Source organism: Beta vulgaris, chromosome 8, assembly GCF_026745355.1.
Source record: "Beta vulgaris subsp. vulgaris cultivar EL10 chromosome 8, EL10.2, whole genome shotgun sequence".
Taxonomy (NCBI): domain Eukaryota; kingdom Viridiplantae; phylum Streptophyta; class Magnoliopsida; order Caryophyllales; family Amaranthaceae; genus Beta; species Beta vulgaris.
The window spans coordinates 41426789-41454439 of record NC_079209.1 but is presented as its reverse complement, the minus strand read 5'-3'; the positions used below and the strand labels follow the sequence as shown (position 1 = coordinate 41454439).

At 31.6% G+C, this 27651-nt stretch overlaps 1 long non-coding RNA gene across 1 annotated transcript; it reads right to left on the bottom strand.

Moving 5' to 3' along the window:
* Nucleotides 1–998: 998 nt before the first annotated feature.
* LOC125492538 (uncharacterized) lies at nt 999–5844 on the bottom strand. The gene is made up of 2 exons (XR_007269149.1): nt 5073–5844; nt 999–1364 (listed from the first exon to the last, which is right to left on the bottom strand). It is a non-coding gene; the product is annotated as an uncharacterized LOC125492538 (long non-coding RNA).
* Between the last annotated feature and the right edge of the window lie 21807 nt (nt 5845–27651).

Here is a 27651-nt window from a genome sequence, read left to right as displayed (position 1 = left end):
TTCCTACTCCTATTGATCTACACTGTGACAATAAGTCTGCTATTTATCTAGCCAACAACCCCATTTTTCATGAGAGAACAAAACACTTAAAGGTTGATTGTCACTATGTTAGAGATCATCTCACTTCTGGATTCTTGAATGTTCTTCATGTCAGATCTTTTCTTCAACTTGCTGATCTTATGACAAAATGTTTGAGTGAGCAGCAGCATAACCTCCTCTCTTCCAAGTTAGGCCTGTTCACCACTAGTCCAACTTGAGGGGGGTATATTGAACTATTAAAGGTTGCTGGCTTGGTCACATGCTACCTTATTCTACACTCTCATGTAGGCTAGCATAGATAATTAATGCTCTCTCTTTTTTCTATTTTTCTGTACCTAGACAGCTTTCTTTTTGGCTGATCCCACTCACTTTTACAGCCGTTATTTTGTCTTCTTTGTTTTTGTCTTGTTGTACAGCTCCTACAATGTTGGTAGGGTTTCTTTAGTGTACAAAGTATATATATAGGACTCTCTTGTATAGGAAGAGGTAGAACAATGGAAATAGGTTGTAAAGTTTCATAGATAAATGAAATAGAAAATCTGGAAAGTTTTTTCCACAAAAATCAAAGCTTGAGTTTTTACTTCTTTTCAGTGCTCATTACCACAATTACATTTAGAATTCATGAAATTGTATTATTCGTTTCGTTCTTATTATATGACTTAATTTAATGATGTTATAAAGTGATAAATATACCCGTGTATTATGCACGGGTCCTAAAACTAGCTAACCTTAAATAGAAAACCAAAGTATAAATCATACAAGTGTCTTAAGCTACCATCACACTTCAACCTCCTAAAACAATTTATTTCATTTAATGTGCAATCGGTAAAACAAAATACGACATATATACGCTTATTTTGATCATCCCAATGTCGGGACATACTTATAAGTTCTATTAATCTGTATTTTTGGATAGACGATACTTCTATTCTTTGCTGTTCAGACAACAATAACGAAAATATTGGGAAATGTTGGTATGTTGTAATTTAGTTTAGTTACAAATGATATTTAATGACCAGGGGATAAATGGAGAAGATACTTCTTCCATGATATTTTTAACTGCAACCATCTTCTTAATATTAAACGTATACAGTGTATACATATGAAATAGTTGATGTAACTTTTCATTTTTGACTTGCGGTGTCTAATCACATGGGCACTTTCACAACTTCTTTAAGAGTCCTAAAATATTGTACATTCCATATCGAAGTATATATATCAGATTCCCTATGAGAGACAAAGCATGCGCTGCATTAGCCTGTAAAGTGTTAATAAGTTGTAACTTCTATGTTGTCTCTTGCCGCATGAAAGATGAAATGTGTTTTCTGCAAAAACTCAAATTTTCAAAGTTCAAAGAATCTGAGTCTATTTTGACATGAAAAAACTTGCATTACTTAAAAAATATAATATTAATATAATTGAATATAAGACAAAACAAACAAAATTTAAAAGAGTTGAGTCCTAATAGCTGATGAAGGCTAGTATGTGATGAATAAACGAACTTATTCAAAAAAGTAAAAAAGGAAGAAAATAAAAACTTTATCCGATAAATAAATAATGTTGAATTTACGACTTAATTTTGCATTTAAAGTCAATTAAATTTAATTTTACAACCAAATAATTTCATTTGGTCGTATGGTGGGACGAAGAAGTATAATATATAGGGAAAGTTTTTGACTCCTCACTTATGTAATGAACCTTTACTTCCAAAATTTAATTTTACACTAGTTATTAGGCCCGGGCTATGCCCCGGTCTAGTGGTTAAGACTTTAGTATATGTTCTTGAGGTCCTGGGATCAAACCCTATACTATGCAATTTCTAACTTTTTTTATTGTTGTGAATTACATGGAGTAAAATCTCCTTAGGGAGAGTACCACGTGGCACCGTTCCTTCTTTACGCACGTCTTTTAATATATTAGTATAGATATATTTTTATGTATCCTCACTTGAAAGTAATAATGATTGTTAATGCAAATTGATAAATAAATTAGACATGTTATTAGAAATGAAATCTCATCATCATTTCAATCTTACCATCATATTGTCGTGATCTTTTTTCTTTAGTTTCAAAACACACTAAAAACCATTGTTATTACATCATTTAATTACCATCTAGCCTTGATTCAGGGTGTTTTTTCACCTCGAAAACAATAGTTTCAGGTTCAATCAAGTTTGATTAGGAAAAAAAAAAAAAAAAAGGTGTAAACATAATAAGAAGTTATAGGTGATCTGGGTCAATCAAATCTTCCAGTTAAGAGAACGATAAGTTAAAAGAATGCTCCCTTAGGTCCTTAATCCCCAACTTAACTTGTAAAATGTCAATAAACTTGCAATTTTGGGGAAGATTTCCTTGAAACAAAGTTCCTAATTATTACATACTATAGCACTCCACATTTCCTTTTGAAATTTTCATATGTTCTCTAGTTTTCTTTAGTGTTGCTACATTTATTTCTGCATGAGTCTAGTATCAACCTTTTATCATTAAAGTTTGTCTTGTAAGAGATCACTTATTTTTAAATTAAAATTAGGCAATGATAAACTCAATATTAAAAAGAGAATTAGTCCAATAATGACTAGGTTAATTTCTTTCGATGACTAGATAATTTAATCTATTTAGTGACTAGGTCAATTTTTATATTACTCCCTCTGTCCCATAATATAGTGCTTGCATTCTCTCTGTGGATGTCCCAAAATGTTGTGCCTATTTCTTTTTTATTAATTTATTTGAACTAAATTATCCTTCATTTCTAGATATAATTTTCCAAAATACCCCTACTTTCTTTTAAAATATGTGCGCCTAATTATTGTTTTACACCATTGCAAGGAATATTTATTGCTCTTTCATTTAATTTGAAAGGAAAAAGAAGAAAAAAAAACTAGTTCCAAGACAAAAATACCCAATATACATTTACTTAAATATATATTTTTGTGAAATCCTAAAACTCCTTCCATTTTCCTTAATTCTTGTGAAAAATGAAAAGTGAGCAACTATATTATGGGACGGAGGGAGTAAAATTAAACCGTCTTTTTTAATAAGTTTTGTTATCATTATTGATATCTTCATTAGCTTATTATTAAAAAATTTAATATATTGACCTTATGAAAAATAATAAAATCTCACATCCTAATTACTTCTCACATATAGTACTTACAAAAGAAGTCAAAGTTTGTAAACTTCTAAAACTAAAATAACTAAAAAAGGAATTATAGTAGGAAAACGTGGTAGTATTTATGCATTTTAGAGAGTTATATTGATAGTATATATTCACTTTCTCCATTCTTAAATAAGTATTACATTCACTTTTTCAAGTAATTCAATGTGTTTCGTTGATCATTAAATATCATTAATTGCGCTCGAGCAAAAAATATAATAAATTAATAATTTGAAAGTATACATTGAAACTAATTTGACAAGATTTCGATTGACTATGTTTTTTCTTTATATAATAGCAAGAAAATAAAGACAGATTTAGTTCATAAATAGTGTTAATTTACTCAATATAACACTTACTTATCAGCCGATAAAGAATATATTTTCAGTTTAAGGCTGCCAAAGAAGAAATACCGATTAGAAAAAAAAAAAATTAAGTCAATGTGGCTGCGCTAGGGACTGGTTATTTACCTTGATATTATTGTTCCCAAATTCATAAGTTAGATAACATTTAAGAAGTTCACGACCTTATTCTTTTCAATTTATTTTTACTTATTTAAACTAAACTAAAATTATTAAAGCTTATTTGAACTTATTAAATTTTATTAGCCTTTACTGTACATTATCTAAATTAATTTAAATTTATTAGACATTATTTTGTGAATGTAGAAAATCTTATTTTTGATAAACAAAAATTCATTAAACGTAAACTTATTAGGCATAATAGCTACAGTTAAAGTAGAAAGAACAAGATAAAAATAAAGAGCGTGTATTATTGATCCTTGTGTTTATATTTTGTGTTTACAAAAGTATTGATATTATAAGAAAAGCTATCTTTTACCTCATGAATAATATTAATAATAATAATAGTAATAGTAATAATAATAATAATAATATATTATTATTATTATTATTATTATTATTATTATTATTATTATTATTATTATTATTATTATTATTATTATTATTATTATTATTATCATCCTCCTCCTCGTAGTTTTCCATTCGACTAATTGTTACTTGGTGTAGTGTATAATAAGACTATTAAGGACGTTGACCTAATTTATATCAGGAATATATGCTGTTTCATTAAAAAAAAAGAAATTTATATGATTTTCAGTAACACGGTTTCAAGACAATTCGATATTCATTTTTTGGATAGTTTATTATTTATTATTCCCCCAACGAAACATAACTAATCTTTCTAGCAAATATATTATTTCTAAATGAAAATATTATTAACTTAAAATACAAAATCTTTTCTAAATATATTAGCTACTTCATTTTCTCGCTACATCTATCTATTATCTAATAAATCCCACTCCAAGCCTTCTAATTTGACTTAGAAATCTTGTAAAAGTCTGCCTTTCCCATCTAGCATGCTGGCTTCATGATGAAGCTCAAAAAAAAAATTCTTACTATGAAATATACGGTCCAAAAATAGCGCCAAAAGCTAAAGTAATGACTCATGACATCAAATACATTTTATTGTTTGCAGAAACATACATGTGCATAAAGATTTGCATACAGTTTGTAATTTGCTTAAAATCCAGAATTTCCCTAGAAAGATGTAAATCTCCTTGAAATAATCTTAGTATGCTTGAAATCCAGAATTCTTCTAAAATAATTTTAGTAAATTGTTATATTGAATGATCCGTGCATCAGCACCGTCACCACAACTCGATTCAATGATTTTTGATAAACTTCAGTAAGACAAAAAATACTAGCAAATCATATTCTAACCTAAATTGCAGAGATTTTCTAAAATATAAATATTATTGGACTCATGTAGATCCGCCATACATATACTTTAATCTACATATATATGTTTAGAATTGAGCAAGTTTAGCAAGTCAGTACAAGTAGTACATCAAAAATCACCTTGTTAAATTATATATAGTTGAGCAAGTTAAGCAGCTCAATACACCAAAATCTTCTCCTCGCTTTCTCTTTATATTATATTCTTCAACCTGTTGATGGAAAAGAAGAGCTAGTTACCTTTAAACCAATATGCTTAAGGATTTATTCACGACAAAGATATATATTGCCTTTAAAATGTGTAATTATCTGTAACATAATTAAAAGAAAGAAAGAAAAGTCTTGAGTAAAATAAAACATGATCAGACATTAATAATACTCAAGATTAAATAGATAACAAAAAAATATAAAGTAAACAAGTGAAATGTAAAAAAAGGGGTATGCTTGGCTCCTCATACGCCATCCATGGAGGTCATCGATTATTCGATGGGCTCTGCGAATGGCATACAGGGAGCCAGGCATACAACATAAAATATAAACAACCCACTAATTAATATAAAGCATATAATTAACATAAAATATGCAGTATTCTGTATTATGCATCAATTCAACACAAAGAATTCTTGCAGATGGAAATTATATATATGATGAAAATGGTGAGGTTAGGAACTGAGAGAGAGTGAAAGAAAGAGGGCAAAGGTTAAAAACTAACTAGGTAGGCGATAGGGTTTGCCTGGTAGGGTGGGGTGGTATTTGAAGTTGAAGGAAAGGAAAAATCTAAGAGAAAGGGAAATAAGAGAAATGAAGGGATCAATAACCCCACGCCCCCACCAATAGAGTAGTATATATATGATATAGTATCCCTACAATTCTCTACTTCCTTTAGTATTGGACCCAAAACCTGCATTTAATATGGTGTATGTTATAGATTTTGCCCCTTATAAACCCACGCCCACAGGCATATATGACGCGCATTTAGACAATTTCTATAACTTTTATGTCTTAATTCTTTTTCAATCAATATATCCAATCTTTTCATGATTGAATTTTGGCTAAAGCGATTAGTAGGGTCAATTACAATAAATAAATTATTATTATTAATATTTTTTATTATATATTTTGTTACATTTCGTATATTTTATCAAGTTAAAAATTGAAAAATTAACGTCAAGACGTGATAAGTAAAAAAACCTTAAAGATCAAAATTGTTTTTGTCTCTTTCACCCAATTTTTTTGTCAACATTTTCACTGTATCTTTTTTTATTAATTTGGTATTTACTCGTATGAATCAATGAAAAGGTTTGAGTTTAAAATAATAGCTTAAAAGAGATCGTGATAAGAGAATATGTCATCAATAGTCACTTGTTAGTTCCGTAGTAACTAATAAGAGTGTTAGCCTTCTTTTCCATCAAAACTTTATATTGGTCTCATTAGCCTAATTAAACTCTTTCGTCGTTGCTTCATCCAACCTAATTACATCAGGGGCGGGGCAAACATAACGGGGGCCCTATACCCTCTTTATAATTGGGCCCTTTGTAATTTATAAAAGATATATGATTCTCAATTTAAAAAAGTTACTTTGATATTGAAAAATGTCTAATTACACCATATTAAAATTATAAATACATCTACTTAAAAAGTTTTTTCCATGTTCAGAAGGATATTTTTTAGCATATCAGGAAATTGTAAACAAACAGATATTTACGTATAAAAAAAAAAGGAGTGATTGAATAAAAAGAGAGAGTTGAGAGAAGTGATCATTTTGATAATTAATTATTAGTATAGAAAATACTTTTTCTTAGATGGAAAGATGAGTAGAAAGAGATAGTTAAGAGGAGAGAGAGTTGTGAGGAGAGATTACCATTAATGGAGTTTGGGGAATATGAAAATTGACCGACTTAAATCAACTAAAGAAAAAAATAGGTAAAATTTACCTAATAAATACGTTGTGGCCCGCATGATAGTTATGTCGGAAACATTCAAAAAAATTAAAACAATAAATTTTGGTTGTTGTCAAGATTTGAACCTGCGTTCCACTTCCCCTTCCCTTACAACTTTACCACTAATCCAAATGATTTACTTTTGTTTTTCTATCAAACATTTGATATAAATATATATTTTGGGGCCCTTGTATTTTGGGGGCCCTATTCCGTCGCCTATACTGCATGGCCCAAGAACCGCCCCTGAATTACATCGACCACTTAATGATTGTAGTACCGTCTTATTAGCCTCTTATTGCCTCCACCAACCACCCCATCATCCTAAACCCTACTCTTTTTCCATAACTGTCGATAGGCGTACAAATTCGGTGTATGGTTTGGACTTACGCCTATCCTAATCCAACCTAACAAAAAATTGAATTTCAATTTTTGAATCAAAATCCAAACCAGTCAAAGTTTCAGTCCAATCTGTAATTTCTAACGCTAGATTTGATCCAATCCAAAATATCTAAAATTTACACTATATTCTTTTGATGATATATTTAGGCACGAGCATCAAAATAAAGTGTTCAATAATAAAAGTAATTCATATAATCCCATAAAAGTTCAGCAATAATACCTAATAATTCGTAGAAACCCATAAATTTTTATTGAAAGCACTTAATGAAATATACAATATAGGGTGTACTTGCAATTTGGTTATTTCAAATTTTTAGATCCAATCATTCTCTATCCAAAACCAATCCGAAAATCCAAAATTTCAAAAAATCAAAATCCTGATCAAATTCAAATACAATTCGAGTCCAATTCGAATTATTAATTCTACTTGGATATAATTAAATTTCACTTTTTATTTTAATAACTTTTACCCCTAGTTGCCGACATAACATTGGCTGCAATATGGTATTCTATATTACTATTATGCTATATGATACTTAGTGATCGGAGTTGTTGCTTCAAACTTAAAATAAACTTAACTTATTGTTTATGTTTATATTTGAGTTTGTGGTCCTTTGAATTATTATGTAACTCATCTTATACTTTTTCTATTTTTTTCTAAATTGCATCAACTGATTTTTGCACAAATTTTGAGAAAAGAGGAGAGAGAAAAAGATTAGACCCCATTTTCCCACTTACTCCCTCCGTCTTTTTTTATTTGCTACATTTTGCCATTTAGGGGTGTTTCAATTTATTTGCTACATTTGCAAATATTTCCATATATAGTACATAGGTCCCACACTTTATTTACAAATTTGCCATCACTCCCTTCTTGATTTTATGAATGTTTCCATATATAATACATAGGTCCCACAATTTACCTATTTGCTTTTTTGTTAATTCCATTTATGTCAATGGTCCCCACTCCCTCCTTGATCTTTGTGAAAAAGTGCTTGTAGCAAATAAAAAAAGACGAGGGAGTATTTGGCAATTAATAGGGTAATGGACTATTGAAATAAGGGTAAAAAGGTAAACTAGTCCCAGAAAACTTGGCCAAAAATAGAAATAATGGTATTAAAATAAAACATCCCAAAGTAGAGAATAATGCAATATATAGAAAATATATGATGAAATTTAGAACTTTGGTATACCAGCCTAAATTTTTCTTGGAAACGAAAATAAAGTTTAAAAATTCTTGATGTTACTTTAGCTTTTTAACTTGATTTTAGCTTGTTGGTCTCTTGAATTATTGTCCATGTTTATTATAATTTGAGTTAATATGTCTTGGAGAGTCACTTGAATAAGAAGATATAAGTACTTGGGAAACTATTAACTGTGCAAAGTCAAATATAACTTATATTTCATGACGGAACAATTTATCAATTTGGAGTTCTGAACTGAGTATCAAAGTTAATAGTATCAAAGTTAATGTCTTACACCAAAACTTTAAGATTATCTCATCAAAAATATATAGCCTTAATTTAGTTAGATAGGGTCAAAGTTGGAACCCATAACTTAAGTACCCTATAAATTCAAAAAGAAAATTAAAGAAAATTGAGGAGTCAAAGATTTCTTTTAGAAAGGAAAAAAGAGCACCGAAAAGAAGGTAAATCAGCAAGAGATTTCTTGCCTCATATGTCATCATCGTTCAATTTCCTCTAGATTAGTGGCCAGTAGATTTTTTTGTGAAAAATAGCGCATGTATTGACAAAAATTATGAATGTAGTAAGAACTAATTAATTGAATAGTTCATTTAAAAAAGGTTAACAAAAGCCTATATCTCTATTATATAAGGGAAGGGAGGAGCAATGGTGTCCTCTTTTGAAATGCCTATTTTGCCCCCCTTCCCATTATAAATTACAAATTCACTTATAAATCAAAGGGGGCTTCAAACAAAAATACCAAATATATAATTATAACAACCACTCACAAGTCAACTAAAATCATTAATTACTAAAATGAGGAAACTTTATAAAAACTTAAAAATTCACTTACAAACTACAACCTATGAAAAACTTGACTTGAAATCAAAGTGTCCACTTTCTTTACAATTTATGAAGTACTGTACTTAATTCCAAAATCAACTAAAAAATTATAATATTAGAAATCATAAATAAATTCAATAAAATTTCTATTTTGTTCATAGAATTTAACTTTGAAAAGTAAGAAAAAAAAAGAATGGTGAGAGACTTAAGTGATAGAAACTAACCCAATCAAATTTTACAACTAAAAACAATTATACTTTGTATGTCTAATGTTCAAGTTTTGACTCTTATGCCGAAGAAAATCGAGTTTCAGTTTCGAAAAAAATTCAAGCACGCATCGCGTGCAAAAAATTCTAGTATGATTGTGATTAGAAGTATAGGACACTCACTTTGTGGTTATAAATTAGTTTTTAGGTCCACATTATATCCTGTGTACTGACATTTTGATTTATTAATATTTCACTTGAAATGATGGCACTAAATATGACTTGATTAAAATTATAATATATGAGCTTGAACTTACATGATCAAATCTTATATGATATCTATATTTTCTAACTTTTTATTGTATGTGAATGAATTACTTGCATTCGAAAATCCTAATGGAGAGTGTCACATGACACCTTTTAATATATTAGTACTACCATTTTTTGCACGCTATACGTAGGTGTCATATTAACATTTTTTTTAATTAGTTATAAAAATCATCAGTGTCACAAAATATTTGATTCAAATAGACATTTATAATTATTTCTAATTTTTAAAATATATTTTTCTTAAATTAATGTTTCTTTTTTTTAGCTATTTTTTTTATCATTATCAAATATAGTAGTATTGAGAGAAGGATATATAAAGCAAAAGAAAGTTTCTGCTTAAATAAAGTGTAAGAATTTATGCATCAGGTTCAATTATCGTTGAATATCGATAAAGTGGAATAGTTTGATATAGTAATTATTGGACGATAATCAACATTTAGATTTTAAAATAGTTTAGTATAACTATTAATATGAAATTCATGTATTTATTTTTGTTCTGATTGTGTCAATCCAGTTATATTGTCAATTTAATTTTTAATCATCAGAGGCTTTCACATATACTAACTTTGTGTTTTTTTTATAAATGATATATTTTCCTTAAATGAAATTGTCATAATAGATGCTACATACCATAAATGGATTAATTTTCACCATAAAAAATTTAAAATACTAATAAAAAATTGGTGATCCTCCACTTTCTGCTTTAAAATACCCATACCTTTTCCTTAATAAATGATTTTTTTATTCAAAAAGTGATGGTCCTTCACTTTCTCTCTCTACCTTTCTTAAAAAATCGCCACTTTCTCTATGTAGCATCTATGAAAAAACGGAGGAAGTATGTACGAGTATAAAATTACTCTCCTTAATTTAATATTTAACTAGCTTTCTATGCACGCGATGCATGCGACAACATTTTTTCCTTGTCGGCCTTCCGTATTCCAAACAACTAACTTTATACGTGTGCGATATATGCGACGAAAACTTTTTAAAATTGTGTAAGTTGACAATTGTTTTTCAATATGATAAACAAATTATGCACTTACAATTAATATATCATTTTTTTAAAAATGGACGTAAGAACACCGCGTATTTTAATTTGTTTAGTTTGAATTTTACTTTATTTATTTATTTTACGATTTGATTAACTTCTTATTTATTCATTTTTATTGCTAATTCATGTTTATTACAAAATATTATGATCAATTTATTTTTTTAAAATATCTTCAATATTGGTGGGCTAATTCCTACTCTTTCCGTTTCAATTTAGTGGTTACACTTTGACATATTACACTATTCACAAATTTCACTTTGACCATCATTTGTGATTTATATGCAGATGAAAATATAGTCATATGTGGGATCTTGTTAGATTCATCATAACATTTACTCCCTCTATTTTTTTTATCGTTCTCACTTAGAATCTTGACACTATTCATACTTAGAGAGAATCTTCTCAATTTTTTTCAATTGAAAAGAAAAAAATATAATCATGTGGGGTCTTCTTTGATTCGTCTCAATTAGTACATTATTAATATTCAATCGTTATAATTTTTACTAATATATATTGAAAGATATTTAAGTTCAAAGATGAGCATTGGAAGATGCACATAGGAAAGTGAGAAAGATAAAAAAAAACAGAGGAAGTATTTTATTAATATGTACTTTTTAAAATCTTTACAAATACAAAACTAAAGATATGTGTTCTCAAAGTTTTGCATTGGCATGCGTGAAAAGTGTAGGTGTGTAGATGAAAATGAAACAGAGAGAGTTTTAGTTTTGACTTTTTGAATTGGTTTATAGAAAAAAAAAATTAAGGATAGTTTTATTTTTGTTAATTTACTTGACATGTGTTGTGAACATTAAGGGGTATATTTTTATTTTGGAAAAATCTAAGGGCTTTTGAGTAATTTATTAGGAAAATATCATAACCTCTCCCTTTCCTTATATAATAGAGATATATGGCAAGTAGAAAAAAATTATTTATTATATTTTGACAATTTAAATTCATTAAGGGTATTTCAGACTTTTGGTGAGGAGACACCATCTTTCTCCTTCCTTCCCTTATATAATAGAGATTAGTATTTCAAATTCAATTTCATTATTATTAACTTGTTCAATATATATGGCCAGTAGGATGAAGAAAATATTATTTTATATGTAAGACAATTTAAATTTATTAAGGGCCTGTTCTCCCCAACTTATTTTAAGTTTAGTTCAGTTCAGTTCAGTTCAGCTCCAATCAGTTCAGTTCAGCTCAGTTTAGTTTAGTTCAGTTCAGTTCAGCTCCATTCTTTTATCACCATTTTGTTAAATATTATTATTATGTTGGTATAATTACTCTTATTATTATTATTATTATTTATTTGTATATCATTACTATTAAGTATTATTATTGTTGTTTCTATATATTATTTTGTTTATTATAGTTTCAATCATTATAATTACTATTATTATTAGGAGGAACATGGTTTAGGTCAAAGCACAAAAAAACCCACTTTTTTTAGCCCATAAACCAATGAAATTGCGTCAAGACGGTTTATGATGTAATTTTTGCGGTCCAACCCAATCATTATTTTTATTACTAAATATTATTATATTATTAAATCTAATTATTAAAATAGTAATATTAATTTACTTCTTAGATAACTATTGTTATTTTATATCATCATCAAGTATTAATATATTAATACATATAATATAAAATAATTATTATTAATTATCATTATTATCATTAATTATTATCATTATTAATTTATGATTATTAATATTATTTATTTATAACTATCATTTAAAAATATCCAAAATACTATTATTATTATTCATTATTATTACTTATCATTATAATTATTATTTAATATTCATATTATTATTATTTAAATATTATTTATATATTTATTACATTCAATTTAATTCAATTTAATTTAATTCAATTCAGTTCAGTTCAGTTCAGCTCCAATCAGTTCAGTTTAATTCAGTTCAGCTCAGTTCAATTCAGTTGTTTTATGCCGAATAGAACATGCCCTAATGATATACTATAAGACTTTGTGTAAGGGGACATCACCTTCCCCCTCCCTTACGTATATAATAGAGATAGATGATTTGAACTTATTTAATTACATAATTTTCACTGTTGGTTATTCTAGAATTATAATAAATATTCATAATAAACTCACTTACTTTTCAAATTATATCAAAATTCGAATTAGCTAGACTATGTTTAACTATTAAATGTAATAATTCTAAAAAAAAACTTAATATTTGATATGTTATCTTCCCCTTAATGGTATAATATATCATTTACTTTTGTATAGGCTATATCAATAAACTTTTTATTATTAGATATTTAAAAAGTACATATTAAAATAAATCTAATAATATTAAAACAAATCTAATAATATATTGCTCATAATAAATATTTTCCTTATAAATTATAACAGGAGAATGAAAAAAAAAATTATTAACATCAAAAGATTAAATTAGACAATATCATATCAAACCAAAAAGATTAAGTTCAAACCCAATTAGATTTTATTAAATTGAGATTAGGTCACTTTGTTGGTTATAAAAACAAAATATAAATTTCTAATTTCGTACCTATGATTTTCTTTTAAAAGACACACCAAGCATGAATATGTTCATATATGTAACATGTGTATGATCAATAATATTAATTTTTTAAAAAAACTGAGTGGTGAATAATAAAAATAAAAGGGTTTTGTTGCTAAGAAAGTAGGGTGATAGGGAAATTAAAGGTGCAAACCCATAAAGATGAAACATAAAACAAAGACGACAGATCTTCTTCTATCTTCATGAGGGCGGTCCCCTGCTTTATCCTTGTTAATTTTGATGTATAGGACCCACAACAGTGTCTTTTTGACCTGCATTGACCGTATACTTTATTCCACACCAACCAATAAGAAAAGGAGAGAGAAAGAATATGCTCAAGTCATATAGGGAAGCGAGAAAGGAAAGGGGAGCGGGTGGTCCATGATTATATTCTTTCTTTCACTAGATAGAAGTATTTTTGTAGGAGATTCCCAGCACTAACAGTCAAGTATAATACCGTCAAAATTATTTATTTTTTTTTTAAAAAAGAAAAGATAAAGTCAGTATTGAAGTAATAATAAGAATAATACTAATAATAACAGACCTAGGCTAGCTTAGCTAAGCTAGGGTAATATAGTAGGTTTTGAACAGATCAACAGGCTTTCTCCAAAACCCATGCTTGCTTGTTGCAGCACTTCTTACTGAACCTAATTGGCTTCAGAACACAGAATGTGAGATAAAAGTTTTTTTGTTTTTTACCTTTTTCAAATAAACACATGAATTCTCTTTATAAAAAAAATCTTACCTAAATAAAATCACCATCATCTCTCTTAAGGCATGTTATCTTCGACATAAAACAACTGAACTGAATTAAACTGAACTGAACTGAATTGAATCAAATTGAACTGAACTGAACTGAACTAAACTGAACTGAACTGAATAGTGATATGTGAGTTTAAAAGTATTGCCAAGAGCTGAACTGAACTGAACTGAATTGAACTGAAATGAACTAAATCGAATTGAATTGAAGTAAAATGAACTGAACTGAAAATAAGCTGGGGAGAACATGCCCTTAGACATGTCTTTGAACTTATTTTAAATTCAATTCACTTCCATTCAATTCAGTTTCTCGTAATTCAATTCAATTCAATTCAGTTAAGATACTATTTCATGTGCAATTTTTTTCCAGTTCAGTTTAGTTTCTTTCAGTACCGTTCAATTCAGTTCAGCTCAATTCCTCCCAATCCAAAAAAGCGGAATCTTACTCTCTCCATGAACTTACAAATCAACTATGCACTTTGTGATCAAAAGAATTCACCATATTTTCTTGAGCTTGTCTTGGCAACCAACCGTTTGAGTCTCTTAGGGGACTCAAACGGGGTAGAAATTTCACGCGCGTGTTGTTTGGTACCAATGCTAGGTTAGATTGGTACCATTGTCCGAAAATTTTGATACCAAAGTAAGGTTGCTTGGTACCAATCCTGATAACAATGTGATACCAATACCAGGTTATAATGGTACCATTGTGTAACTTTTTGAGTGTTTGAGTCTTTTTTGGACTCAAACAGTTGGTTACCAAGGCTTTCTCTATTTTCTTACATAGGATTTTTGGTAATAATGTTAATAGGGTAATAGTCTATATGTTATGTTTTTGATTGATTTATATCTTAAAGAGGAGAGTTTGGAATAAGGTGTTGGTGACGCTGTGGTGGCGCATGGATGGTGGTGATTGGTTCGAGGTGTGTGGTGGTGGAATGTGTTTGTATTATGTGGTGTTGGAAAAAAAAAAAAAAAACAAGTGGTAATGGTTGAATGATCATATCATTGTTGTTATAATTTTGAGTTCTCACTTTCTAGTTGTGGTGTTGTACCTATCTTTATGTTCGTGAGTTAATGTAGGCTTTTGTTGCATGAGTTAGGGCTTGTCTTATATGAAGATGCCTGGTCTCTATATTTATTAATATAGTTGCTATATTTTTCATTTAAATTTAGCATAATAACAAATTTTATACTTGTCATTACAATTACTCGGATAATTACTATCTCTGATTAATTTGTCGTTATCATCTCTATTATATAAGTGAAGTGGGGAGTACGATAGTATCCCCTTATAAAAAGTCTTATATACCTTTAATGAATTTAAATCGTAATACATATAAAATAATATTTTCTTCATCCTACTTGCCATATACTTCCTCAGTTTAGAAATAGTTGCACCGTTTCATGTTTTCATGCATCAATTATCAATGAATAAAAATTATAAAAAGTTAATATTAAAAAAATTACACATTGAGACAAATCTAACAAGATTCCATATGACTATGTTTTTCTAAAATATAAATCACCAAAGATAATCAAAGTGTAGGATGTGAATAGGAAACACTATGCAGATGGTGCAACTATTTCTAAACGGAGGAAGTATATATATTGAACAAGTTAACAATGAAATTGAATTTGAAATATTAATTAAATATTAAATTAAGGAGAATGATTTTCTATTCTTACATATTTTGTAAAAGCCTCTGATTAAAAATAAATTGACAATATAACTGGATTGACACAATTAGAAAATAAATAAAAACTTAAATTTCATATTAATTCTTATACTAATAATATTTCAAAATCTAAATGTTGATTAGCGTTTAGTATTTACTATTGTATAAGTCCAACTCTTCCACTTTATTAATATTCAACGATTGAACCTGATACACAAATTCTTCCACTTTATTTGATCAAAAGCTTTCTTCTGCTTTATATGCCATTCTCTCAATAATATATTTGATAATGATAAACAAATAGCTAAAAAGAAAAAAAGAAACATTAATTTCAGAAAAGTATATTCTAAAAATCAAAATAATTATAACTATCTATTCGAATCAAATTTTTTGTGACACTCATGATTTTTATAACTAATTAAGAAAAAATGTTAATATGCACGCACACATAGCATGCAAAATTTTATTTTTTAAATAATTTATCAGTGAAAATTACTCTCATAAAATCAGAATTAAGAGATATCATCATCATAAGAACTACTAATACAATTGTAAATCTGATTTCTTTTAACTTTTACTATACTTTATTTACAATATAACTTAATCCAAGATATGTATAGGAATTACAAATTCAGAATTTAAAATTTAACTGAAGTAGAAAAGAAATTTTTTTTATAGCGGACCAACTTGCCGACAATGCGATGAAGGATTCCGACACCACTACAAGCCCACGCGTAACTCGACTCGTCGCAACACACAACACGCACAACACCACATACTCGACTCGTCGTAACACACACCACACACTTGATGCCTCGACATCGCTCAACACCCCACACTCGAGCCGTACACCGCGCGCAAGCCTCGCACACCCACTCGAGCCTCGTAAACACTCGCTTGATTTGCACATGCCACTCGACACTAGCACCTTTCGCTCGCACAACACCACACACTCTCACAAAGATGCTCGCACATGAATCAGCTGTACGTTCGCACCTTCGACTCGCCTCGACAACAACGACCCACACTACGCAGACTTGCACAACCAACTCGAAGGCTGACGAAACTCAGAGGAGGGGAAAAGAGAAGTTATGATGGAGAAGAAGTGAGGAGAGAGCAAGGTCTTTGGGGGAGAAGAAGAAAACGACTAATTAGAATAGTTAGGGTTTTTTTTCCTTCTCTTATTTATAGCATGTGAAACACATGTACACTAGAACTTGTCTTAAAGGAAGTTTCGTCCCGAAATTTTGAGGTAGGCAGTCTTTAACGACAATCTTCTTGCACTTCCAAGTCCCAATAATTCACAAGTGTTTTAGCGTTTTCTAATTTTTGCACGTCATATAAGCGATAAATACACATAATTAAAAGACTTTAGCAAACTTTAGGGTGGAAGCGCAAAATTCTATCGCATTCTTCCTCCGTCCCTTAAAACAAACGTTACGTCCCCGTAACTCATCTACCTCCTGAAAGAGTTTAGGATACTTCAGACGCATCGCATAATCTGCTTCCCATGTGGCTTTTTTAGTTTCCTGATTTCTCCACAACACCTTCACAATTTGGCGTCCTTATTTCTCGTACTACGCACCTTGTGGTCTAGGATGTTAATGGGTTTCTCCTCATAGGTTAAGGTTTTGTTAAATTCAACGGTCTCAGGTTCTAGGACATGCGACTCGTCAGGTACGCATTTCCGGAGTTGGGAAATGTGGAACACATTGTGGGTTGGGAAGTTCTAAGCGATAGGCCACTTTGCCTACTCGTGCCAAGATCTTATATTGTCCTATGAACTTTGGGCTTAGTTTCCCTTTCTTCCAAAATCGCATCAATTCTTTCATTGGGAACACCTTAAGCAACAAATTTTCACCAATGTCATAGTTCTCTTCCCCTCGCTTCTAATCCGCGTATGATTTTTGTCTGTCATGTGCAACCCTAATTTTCTCTTGAATAACTCGCACTTGATCCATAGTCTCTTAAACCATTTCAGGACCTTACACCACAATCTCACTAATGTCATTCCATCACAATAGACTACGACACTTTCTCCCATACAATGCTTCGAATAGAGCCATTTTAATACTAACAAAATAAATATTGTTGTATGAGATCTTTATGAGGTCCAAATGGTCTTCCTACGATCCCTGGTACTATAAGGCACAACCTCTAAACATATCTTCTAAGGCCTGGATATGGTTCTTTGTGTTTGATCGTCTGTAGCTGGGTGAAAGGTTGTACTCATAAATAGCTCACTACCAAATGCATCCTGAAGCTTTTTTCATAAATTCGAAAGGAATCGTGAATCCCTATCAAACACTGTATTCATGGGTACTCCATGCTATTCAATGACATATTTAATGTATGCTTTGGCTAGGTTAATCTGTCCACTATCACCCATATTGTGTTATTCCCTCTCCGACTCCTGGGTAAGGCTACGACGAAGTCCATTGATATCAAATCCCACTTCCATATTGTGTTCATTCTTTACCTTCTGGCACGCCAGACATTTGGACACAAACTCGACTATTGCCTTCTTTATTCTAGGCCACCAAAACATCTTTTTGAGGTCCTTATATAACTTATCCCCCCCTTGAGTGGACGGAATAGTTTGTATTATGACCTTCACTCATTATCTTCTGTTTCAACTCCTCACATTTTTGCGATACACACCACCAACCCTTATAGCGTATACTCCCATCTTCATGGATCTCAAACCCTTCTGCTTTTCCTTCCTTAAGTTTTGCTTTTACCAGCTCATGTTTCACATCCCCAGGCCAACCCTCTCTTATTTCATCTAGGAAGTTGGGTTGGATAGTTAGGGCACTCAATAACTTTTCCACTTCCCCTTCGTGAACCACTTCTATCTGCAGTTTAGAAAATTTCTCATAATGTTTGTCGGCAATTACCAAGGTTTTCAGGCTATGGCTATATTTGCGACTCAATGCATCAACAACAACTTTTGCTTTATCCTCATTCTATTGAATATCTAAGTCATAGTCCTTAATAAGCTCTAACCATATGCACTGTCTCGTATTAATGTATTTCTAGGTGAATATGTATTTAAGCATTTTGTGGTCGTGAAAATTCTATGAGTCACCCCGTATAGCTAATGTCTCTAGATTTTTAAGGCAAATACAATTGCGGCTAACTCTAGCTCATGTGTTGGGTAATTAACCTCGTATGGTTTTAGGTGACAGGAAGCATAAGCTATGACTTTCCCATTTTACATAAGAACACAACCCAACCCAACCTAATATTTGACGCATCGTTATAAACATCATACCCCTCATTCCTATTAGGCAAGATTAGAACAGATGCTGAAGTCAATCTCTCTTTGAGTTTTCTAAACCCAAGAAACTCCTGATATTTGTGACATTCTTTGGTGTAGGCCATTCACTCACAACTTTTATCTTTGTAGGATCTACTGATACACCCTACTTTAAGACAAAATGATCTAAAAATGAGACTTTTTCTAACCAAAGTTCACACTTAGAAAACTTTGCATGCAGTTGGCCCCCCCTAAGTGTCTGTAAAATAAGCCTCAAATGTCCCTCATGTTCCTCCTTGCTGCTTGGATAGATCAATATATCGTCTATGAATACGACTACGAATTTATCGAGGTAAGGTTAAAAAATCCTATTCATGAGGTCCATGAAAATAGCTAATGCATTGGTTAACCCAAAAGGCATGATTGTAAATTCACAGTGTCCATATCTAGTTCTTAAGGCAATTTTAGGCATATCTTGCTCAACAATCCTCAATTGACGATAGCCAAAACTTAAGTCTATTTTAGAGAACATCCCTTCACATTGGAGTTGGTCAAACAAGTAATTTATCCTAAGTAATGGATATTTCTTTTTTACACTGACATTGTTCAACTCACGTTAGTCTATACACAACCTTAAATTGCCATCTTTCTTCTTCATATATAAGACATGGGATCCCCACGGTGACATACTAGCTCTATTGTACCCCTTCTCTATAAGTTCTTACAACTGGTTCTTCAACTCGTTCATTTCTTCTGGAGCCATTTGGTATGTGGCTTTGAAGATAGGTCCAGTTCCAGGTACTATAGGTTAACATTGAACTCTACATCTCTCCTTGGCGGCATACCAAGTATTTTTTTCAGGAAAAAGCATACTGGAATGCTCTTAATATAGGCACATCCTCATGTCTCAATGGATCATCCTCAACCCTTCTCACGAAACACATAAATAGAGTTCATCCTTTGTCTATATAACTCTTAAGTTGCAAGACATTGATTATTTTAATCCCTGATTCTCGAGGTATTCTCCTATATGACACCCTTTTCCCCGAAAAGTCTCTCATTAGCCTTGTACTTCCTAAGCCAATTCATTGCTAAAATGACGTATAGGTTCGATACGTTAAACTCTATTAGATCGGGAGGAAAGAAACCCTTTCCTATAGACAGCAAGAGATTTTGGAATTTCTTAGAGCAATTAACAGTATCCCAAGATGGAATAACTATAGGAATAGAAATTGACACGTAATCGACCAATTCTAGAGTTCTAATAGTTGTATGGGAAATAAAAGAAAAAGATGCTCCAGAATCGAACAATAATTTAACAGGAATTGAGTTGATAGAGAAAGTACCTGTGACAACATCTCTACGAGCTTCCTCTTCGCTAGCCGCCATCATATACAACTTCTTTGCCCTTCTTATCATTGTTGTTGGTCACATGATTCTCATTTGGTGCCTAATTATTTGCATTGGTTGGTGGTTTGGAGTAATTGGAGTTTTCTGACACATTAGATGCATTTCCACCACTCCCATTCCTAGGCTTGTCTCCATAGTTCCCTTTCTTGTGACCATTGGGGTTAGCCTTATTCTTTGAATAGCATTTGTACACTCTCTGCGCCATCTCCCACATTCACAAGACTCCACCTTGTTACCCTTGCAAATCCCTCCTAAGATGGTTGCATAGGAACTTCTTACACATGTACACATGCTTAGGTTTGCGGTTGTTGGTGTTATTGTTGCGGTTATTGGGTCCCGTACCGAGTTTTTTTTGGGAGGTTTGATTGTTTTGATTCCCATATTATTTCTTTTCAAATCTCTAGACTTTCGATTTTGGGTCTCCTTTTGCTTCTCACCTTGTTTATCTCATTCCCCTCTTCTCCTTTTTGCATACAAAATAGGCAGGTTTGCCAAAAATATGGTCAATCAAGGTGAAAGTATCTCCCTCAGTCTCCCTTGCAAGTCAAGGGTGAGCCCTAATTCAAAGCGTGAAGCCGTAGCTTCCTTAGTAGGGCGATTTAAGGAGCAAATCTCATCAGTTCAATGTATTTACAGTAATATTCCTCAACAGACAGGTTTTCTTACTCTAGCATCATAAATTCTTGAGCATTATGCTTTTTGAGGTAAGGTAAGTGATACGTATCCCTTAGGGCTTTCTTAAAGGTTTCCCACCAAAAGTTAGGTTATTTAAGGAGTTTTTCCTTAGCTTGAGTCCACCATAAGTAGGCATCCCCCCGGAGGTAATAGCTTGCTAAGGGTATAATATTGTCATCTGGACAGGTGAGGGTAAAGAAAAGCTTATGAAATTGCTAAATAAAATTTTCCAATTCTTCTGGACCCTCCTTTCCCATTTAGTACTGGCAGGTTCCTACTTGCAACCTTTTGAGACAAGTCTCCATCCCGGTTATGTCCTTGGGCTACGTTAGCTGTAATCTACACTACGTCACCAATCGATTGCTTGACATCCAGAGAGGTCTCAGGCGTGCCGGCTTGACGAACCATTCTGCCCTGAAAAATGACACACTGTTTCAGTGACATACACATAGTCATTTATTCACGTAACTATTACACATCTACACATTCATACAACACGTCCTTATTGCAAACAATCATTAATTCTTTATTGACTTGCAATATAAACATCTCAAATAAGATGTTATATCAAATAATTTAAGAATTAAAATAGTGTATTATTATTTAAAAGGGAAAAATTCATTGTTTTGAGGAAAACATAATATGAATAAAATACAGGAATCACAAATGCTAATTCTGCTACTTGGCATGCAAGCGTTATTAAAACTGAAATAAACAACTAAAATAGTATTCAAATCCTAATTATACTTTCAAAAGAAACTAGAGATTATAATGGCGAGCTTCGTCATCTGAGTTAGGATTTTCTATTCCTTCTTCCATGTCGGTTCATCCTCAAGAGGCTCGTAATCCTCTATAGGTTCATCTTCCTCTTCTATGGGTTCTTCTTCTTCTTCTTATTCCCCTTCCTCCTCTTCTTCCTCTTCCTCCTCTTCTTCCTCCTCTTCTTCCTCCTCTTCTTCCTCCTCTTCTTCCTCTTCTTCTTCCTCTTCTTCTTCCTCTTCTTCTTCTTCTTCTTCTTCTTCTTCTTCTTCTTCTTCTTCTTCTTCTTCTTCTTCTTCTTCTTCTTCTTCTTCTTCTTCTTCTTCTTCTTCTTCTTCTTCTTCTTCTTCTTCTTCTTCTTTCTTCTTCTTCTTCTTCTTCTTCTCAATCGAATCTTCTTCAGCGGGCTTGTTAGGATCCACCTCTTCCTCATTTTATAAGTATAGGTGCAACATGATCTTCCCCAACCATTTAGATAAATGTCTTATAATTCCCTTCATCATCGAAATATAGTAGGTAATAGTTCTAAGGTTTGACTCTATTTGGTGGTCCTCGGGTATGAACTCATCCTCAAAAGTTTAGTATCTTGCACTTTTTGTAACTCTAAGTGATGTTTGTGGCTCAATTTTAACTCTAAGATTCTGAAAATTCACATCCACAACCTTAGTTCCCGAACTTTCTCCCACATGATAGGTTCCTCTAACTGGAGGTGATGAGGTAGATGGCTCCCAACTTCTTTTCTCACGATTCTCCATTCATTTTCATAGTATCACCTTAGTATGCATACTCCTAAGGTCGTACGGAACCTTCCGCCTACTTGAGTTATCAAAATTTATAAGGACTACTGTCGTCACAGTTGGCCTGTGTAGGAGTGTAGAGCAAGTCCCACCCCCCCCATTGTTCACTACTTGTTAGGATTCCAACTACAAGTTTATCGCCAACTATTTAGTGATATTAATTCATACAACATCATGCATATGATTATTTAATTCTCCTTCTTAGGTACATTATTTAAGTCTTTAGTTTAGGCAACCTCTTGTAACATCCTTGCTACAACAATAAATCATATGATGCCAATTCCATTCTCTTTTCATGCTTGTGATACAATAGAATTATGCATTTCAGTAATAAATCATTCCAATTCACAAGTCATACAACAAGGAAATACATACAATTTCCAATTGATTTCATGTTAACAAACAATCTCATCAATCATAACCGTGCAAGTGTTCCCTATCATGATTCTAGGTTCAAATGAAACAATTCATAACTTAAACATGATACTAACGTATCTACTTGAACTAGTACGCATACATACCTTGTAATAGAGAATCTTCGCTAACTACTTAAAATGTTTCACTTATGAAATTGCGACCTAATCGAATAATAAAAGTATTTTCAGTGCTAAGTCCTTGATATTACTAATAAAAAAAATCAGCTTATCTAAATATTTACTTGGAAGGAATGAAGGTCTTTGTTGCATTTCCTTAATAAGAGTCCAAGTTTATGAGTAGTAGAAATGAGAATGTACACACTTCCTTGTTCTGTTAGGAGTTTGAGTCATTACTCCTAATTCTGTTAGGAGTTGGTTGTAACTAATCCTTGTTGGATTAGGAGTCTTAGAGTCATTTCCTTTAGTTTGTTACAAACCATGTCATTCTAGTGTTGCGCTAGAATAGGAGTCATTCTAGTGTGTGTGCTAGAATAGGAGTCATTCTAATGTTTGTCCTAGAATAGGAGTCATTCTAATGTTTGTCCTAGAATAGGAGTCTAGTAGATAAGCATGCTTGATGTTTTAGATAAGAATGATTGGCCTGTGAAGTAGTCCTAGTTCTAGTAGGAGTCTATTTATATTTCGGTTGTTTCAATTAATAAACTTGTTGAATTTTGTGTAAACACTTGTTGTTATTTCTTGCTAATTCGAGTGAACTAGAGAGAATTGAACGTGATATTTTGTGCGTTAAAAGCTACAATACACTAGTGGAAAAATGAAGAAGGGCTGCGCTGAAAAAGGCATGTAGGGATGCGCTTTTTGACAGCAGCTTTTTCAGTAGCAGCCCTTCACTTTTTAAGTTGGGCTGCGCTAGAAAAGCGCAGCCCTTAAGCTAGAAGGGCTGCGCTAGTTAGCAAAAAGCGCAACCCTTCTAGCTCAGAAGGGCTGCGCTAGTTAGGAACTTAGAAGGGCTGCGCTTTTTCCTAACTAGCTCAGGCCTTCCTACAAAAAAAAAAAAAAAAAATTTTTTTTTGACATTTTTTTACTCATAATCTCACATTTTCTGAAATTAAACCGAAGAGAAGAGAAACGAAACGAAAATGAAAATACTAAACCCAAAAAAAAAAAAAGAATGAAACGAAAATGAAAATAACGAACAAAAAAACTAATACAAGAAATTATAGATCTGAAAATACAAGAACATTAATCAAAACAAAGATGAAAATACAAGAACATTAATCAAAACAAAGAGAAGTATACAAGAACATTAATCAAAACAAAGAGAAGTATACAAGAACATTAATCAAAATATATAAACAAGAGAAGTATACAAGAACATTATAGATCTGAAAATACAAGAACTACCTCCAAACATTAATCTAATAATGTTTAAATACATAAAACAAAACCCTAATACATAATTTAAGGGAAAAAAAAATTTCGAAAAAACTTAAAATGCCTATTTGGAGGCTTAAACGAACTCGGATGGCTTAAAAAATTTCGTTGGCCCATTCCGCTTCCGAAAAAGTATCACAATAGGCAATCGGACTCCGTCGACATGTTTAGTGCAAATCATTTCAGGGTTTTTGTCCCAAATGTTTATGGGAGTTTTTGAGAGAGAAGAGAGGATGACAGGGAAGAGAGGATGAGAGAGAAGGAGGAAAGGAATAATGAGGGACGTGAGAGAGGAGAGAGAATGAGGGATAATATATTTGACGAATCCCGCTTAATATTTAAGACCGCGAACTTTTTTATTTCAAATTTTTTCAGGAAGGGCAGCGCTTTTTTTAAAAAGCGCAGCCCTACATAGCAGAAGGGCTGCGCTTTTTAAAAAAGCGCAGCCCTTCACTTAGTAGGGCCGCGCTTTATAAAAAAGCGCAGCCCTTCTTACCTACGGAAGGGCTGCGCTTTTTCCTAAAAGCGCAGCCCTACTAGGTGAAGGGCTGCGCTTTTAGGAAAAAGCGCAGCCTTTCTGCTATGTAGGGCTGCGCTTTTTTAAAAAAGCGCAGCCCTTCCTGCGCAGCCCTTTCTGTTTTTTTCCCTAGTGATATTTCACAAATGATTGAGTGTTCTTAAGAGCAAATCTTTCGAGCAATTGAACAAATCATTACTTTAGGTCGAGAGCGAATCTTTCCATAAACTAATACAAGTTAAAGGTGAGTTAGAGATAATCTTTCTTGCTGGAAACAAATCATCTATGTTTGTTTAACAATCGAGCCATTAAAATCTAAAGGTTGGAGCTTTCTCTAACTAATATAAATCAAGTTTGGTATCAGAGCTAAGACGGAGCGTGAGGGTGCATGTTGTGGAGTTTTCTGTTGATTCTTGTTGGAGTGGACACAGGACAAAGCAATCTAGTTACGTCCAAAATTTCGTGTTGTTTGGAGATCAACTGAGATCACCGCGTTGCGAAGAAGTAGAGTGATCATGGGGGTAAGTGAGGTTGGTGCTAAGAGGGATAAGATGCTAGCGTCTTTGGCCGATCAAACGGAGATGTCAGTTCTATAGGTAAGAGTATATTATGGCAGGATCAGTCACATGGGCAAACCAATCGTAGGCGAAAGAATAAACTAAATATGTCTTTCATTTTATTTTTCTATACACAATTTTTTATGACTTATTCGGGATGTTGTCTGATATAAACTATAAATGAATGACCTTGAAAATAACAAAATTATAAATACGATAAACAAAGTTCATAAACTTTGTCTTTTAAAAAACAACGAGGCAAACTAACAATAAACCGAGGTCGTACATTTTTATCATCACATTATAATACTCCTCTACTTATAAAAATATTGCTACATGAGCTTGTGGCATAATGTTTCAAAAAGACTAAAAAGAGTGCAGAAAAAATAGTTAGAGTGGGTATGATGGTATGAATTGAAATGTAACTTTAAAGAGTAAGCAAGGAGAAAACATTATCATCTTACATTAAATTTTGGACATGCATCCGAAAAAGGTATGTAGTAACATGGTTGGGGAAGGGACAAGGGAGTAAAAAATACTTATGTTGTATCAGTTCTTTTAGATTTTTCTTTCAGTTTTTTGATATGTATTATGTAGTTATCAACTTTTTATTATTGAGATTATGAGAATTAAACTTTATTGTAACATCGGCACAAAAAACATGATATTATTTAAAAACAGGAAAAGAAATATGGAAAGTCATAAACTAAAAACAGCTCTTCGTACTTTTTTCTTTCAATCTCTTTCCGCAAGAATTGTTATCGGTAATCTATAAAATCATAAGAGCAACTCCAACGATTTAAATTTGGACCTACTTATAATATTTGAAAGTAGTGAGCAAGTTGCGCAACCATTGGAGCAAGATAATTGACACCTGCTCCATCAAGCTACTTGCTTGACTTTAAAAAGACAATATGGCTTGAATTTGGAAAAAAAGGGAAGGTGTTACTCACACTCCATATAATTGGTGACTGCATCTCCATCCACAACAAAGGCACAATTTTTTTAATTTTACGGACTCATATTCAACTCCAAACTTTAGACTGTGCCACATCAGCTTTCCACTAATTTTTAATTCTACAGACTCACTTCAAACTCATTCCAATTTCATACTTTTTTCCTCAAACTCTCTTCAGACACATGCCATTTTTTACTGGCCAAAAAAATATCCTTTATATAACAACAGTCTTGAGAGTAGTCTTGAATATCAAAACCCAACTTAAGACTCTGCCAATACTTTACCCAAATATAGTTGAGTCTTGCCATAAGACTCCCCTCAAGACTCTCCTCAAGACTCTTCTCAAGATTCCCAATATTCTCACCTAACCCTCTTAGATAAGTGAAGCTTCATGTGAAAAGTTTGTCAGTCTATGATAAAAGAAAGGAAAAATTTCATAAAACTACCATTTATAATCAATATTTTACAAAAAACTACTTTCTTTTAAAAAACTACCTTATATAATAAATTTCTTTCAATATACTACCATTTTACCATATATGTGGTTTAATCACTAATGCTTGAGCCACTGTAAATTATTTTTCTTTCTTCTCTTCTCTTTTCTTGCTACCCACCGACAACAACACATACTGATTTATTGATTAGTATTAAATATAAACGTATGACATTAGTATATTGAAAGGAATTTGTTGTATGAGGTAGTTATTTGAAAAAAGTTGGTTATAATAGATAGATTTTTAAATTTTGCCTAAAGGAAATAATAAATCTTTTACTCTCGTGAGAAAGAAATATATTTCCTAAAATATATAAGATCCTTACTACAAGCAAACAACACTAATTAAGAATGAGATGTTATAAAGAGATATATGGATAATAACAAGAAACATATAAATTTATTATCTATACTACATATTAAAATATATTCCTCAACAAGGAACGGTGCCACGTGACACTCTCCCTAAGGCATTTTACTCCATGTAGTAGTCATACAATAAAAAAAATATTGCATGGTTTAAGGT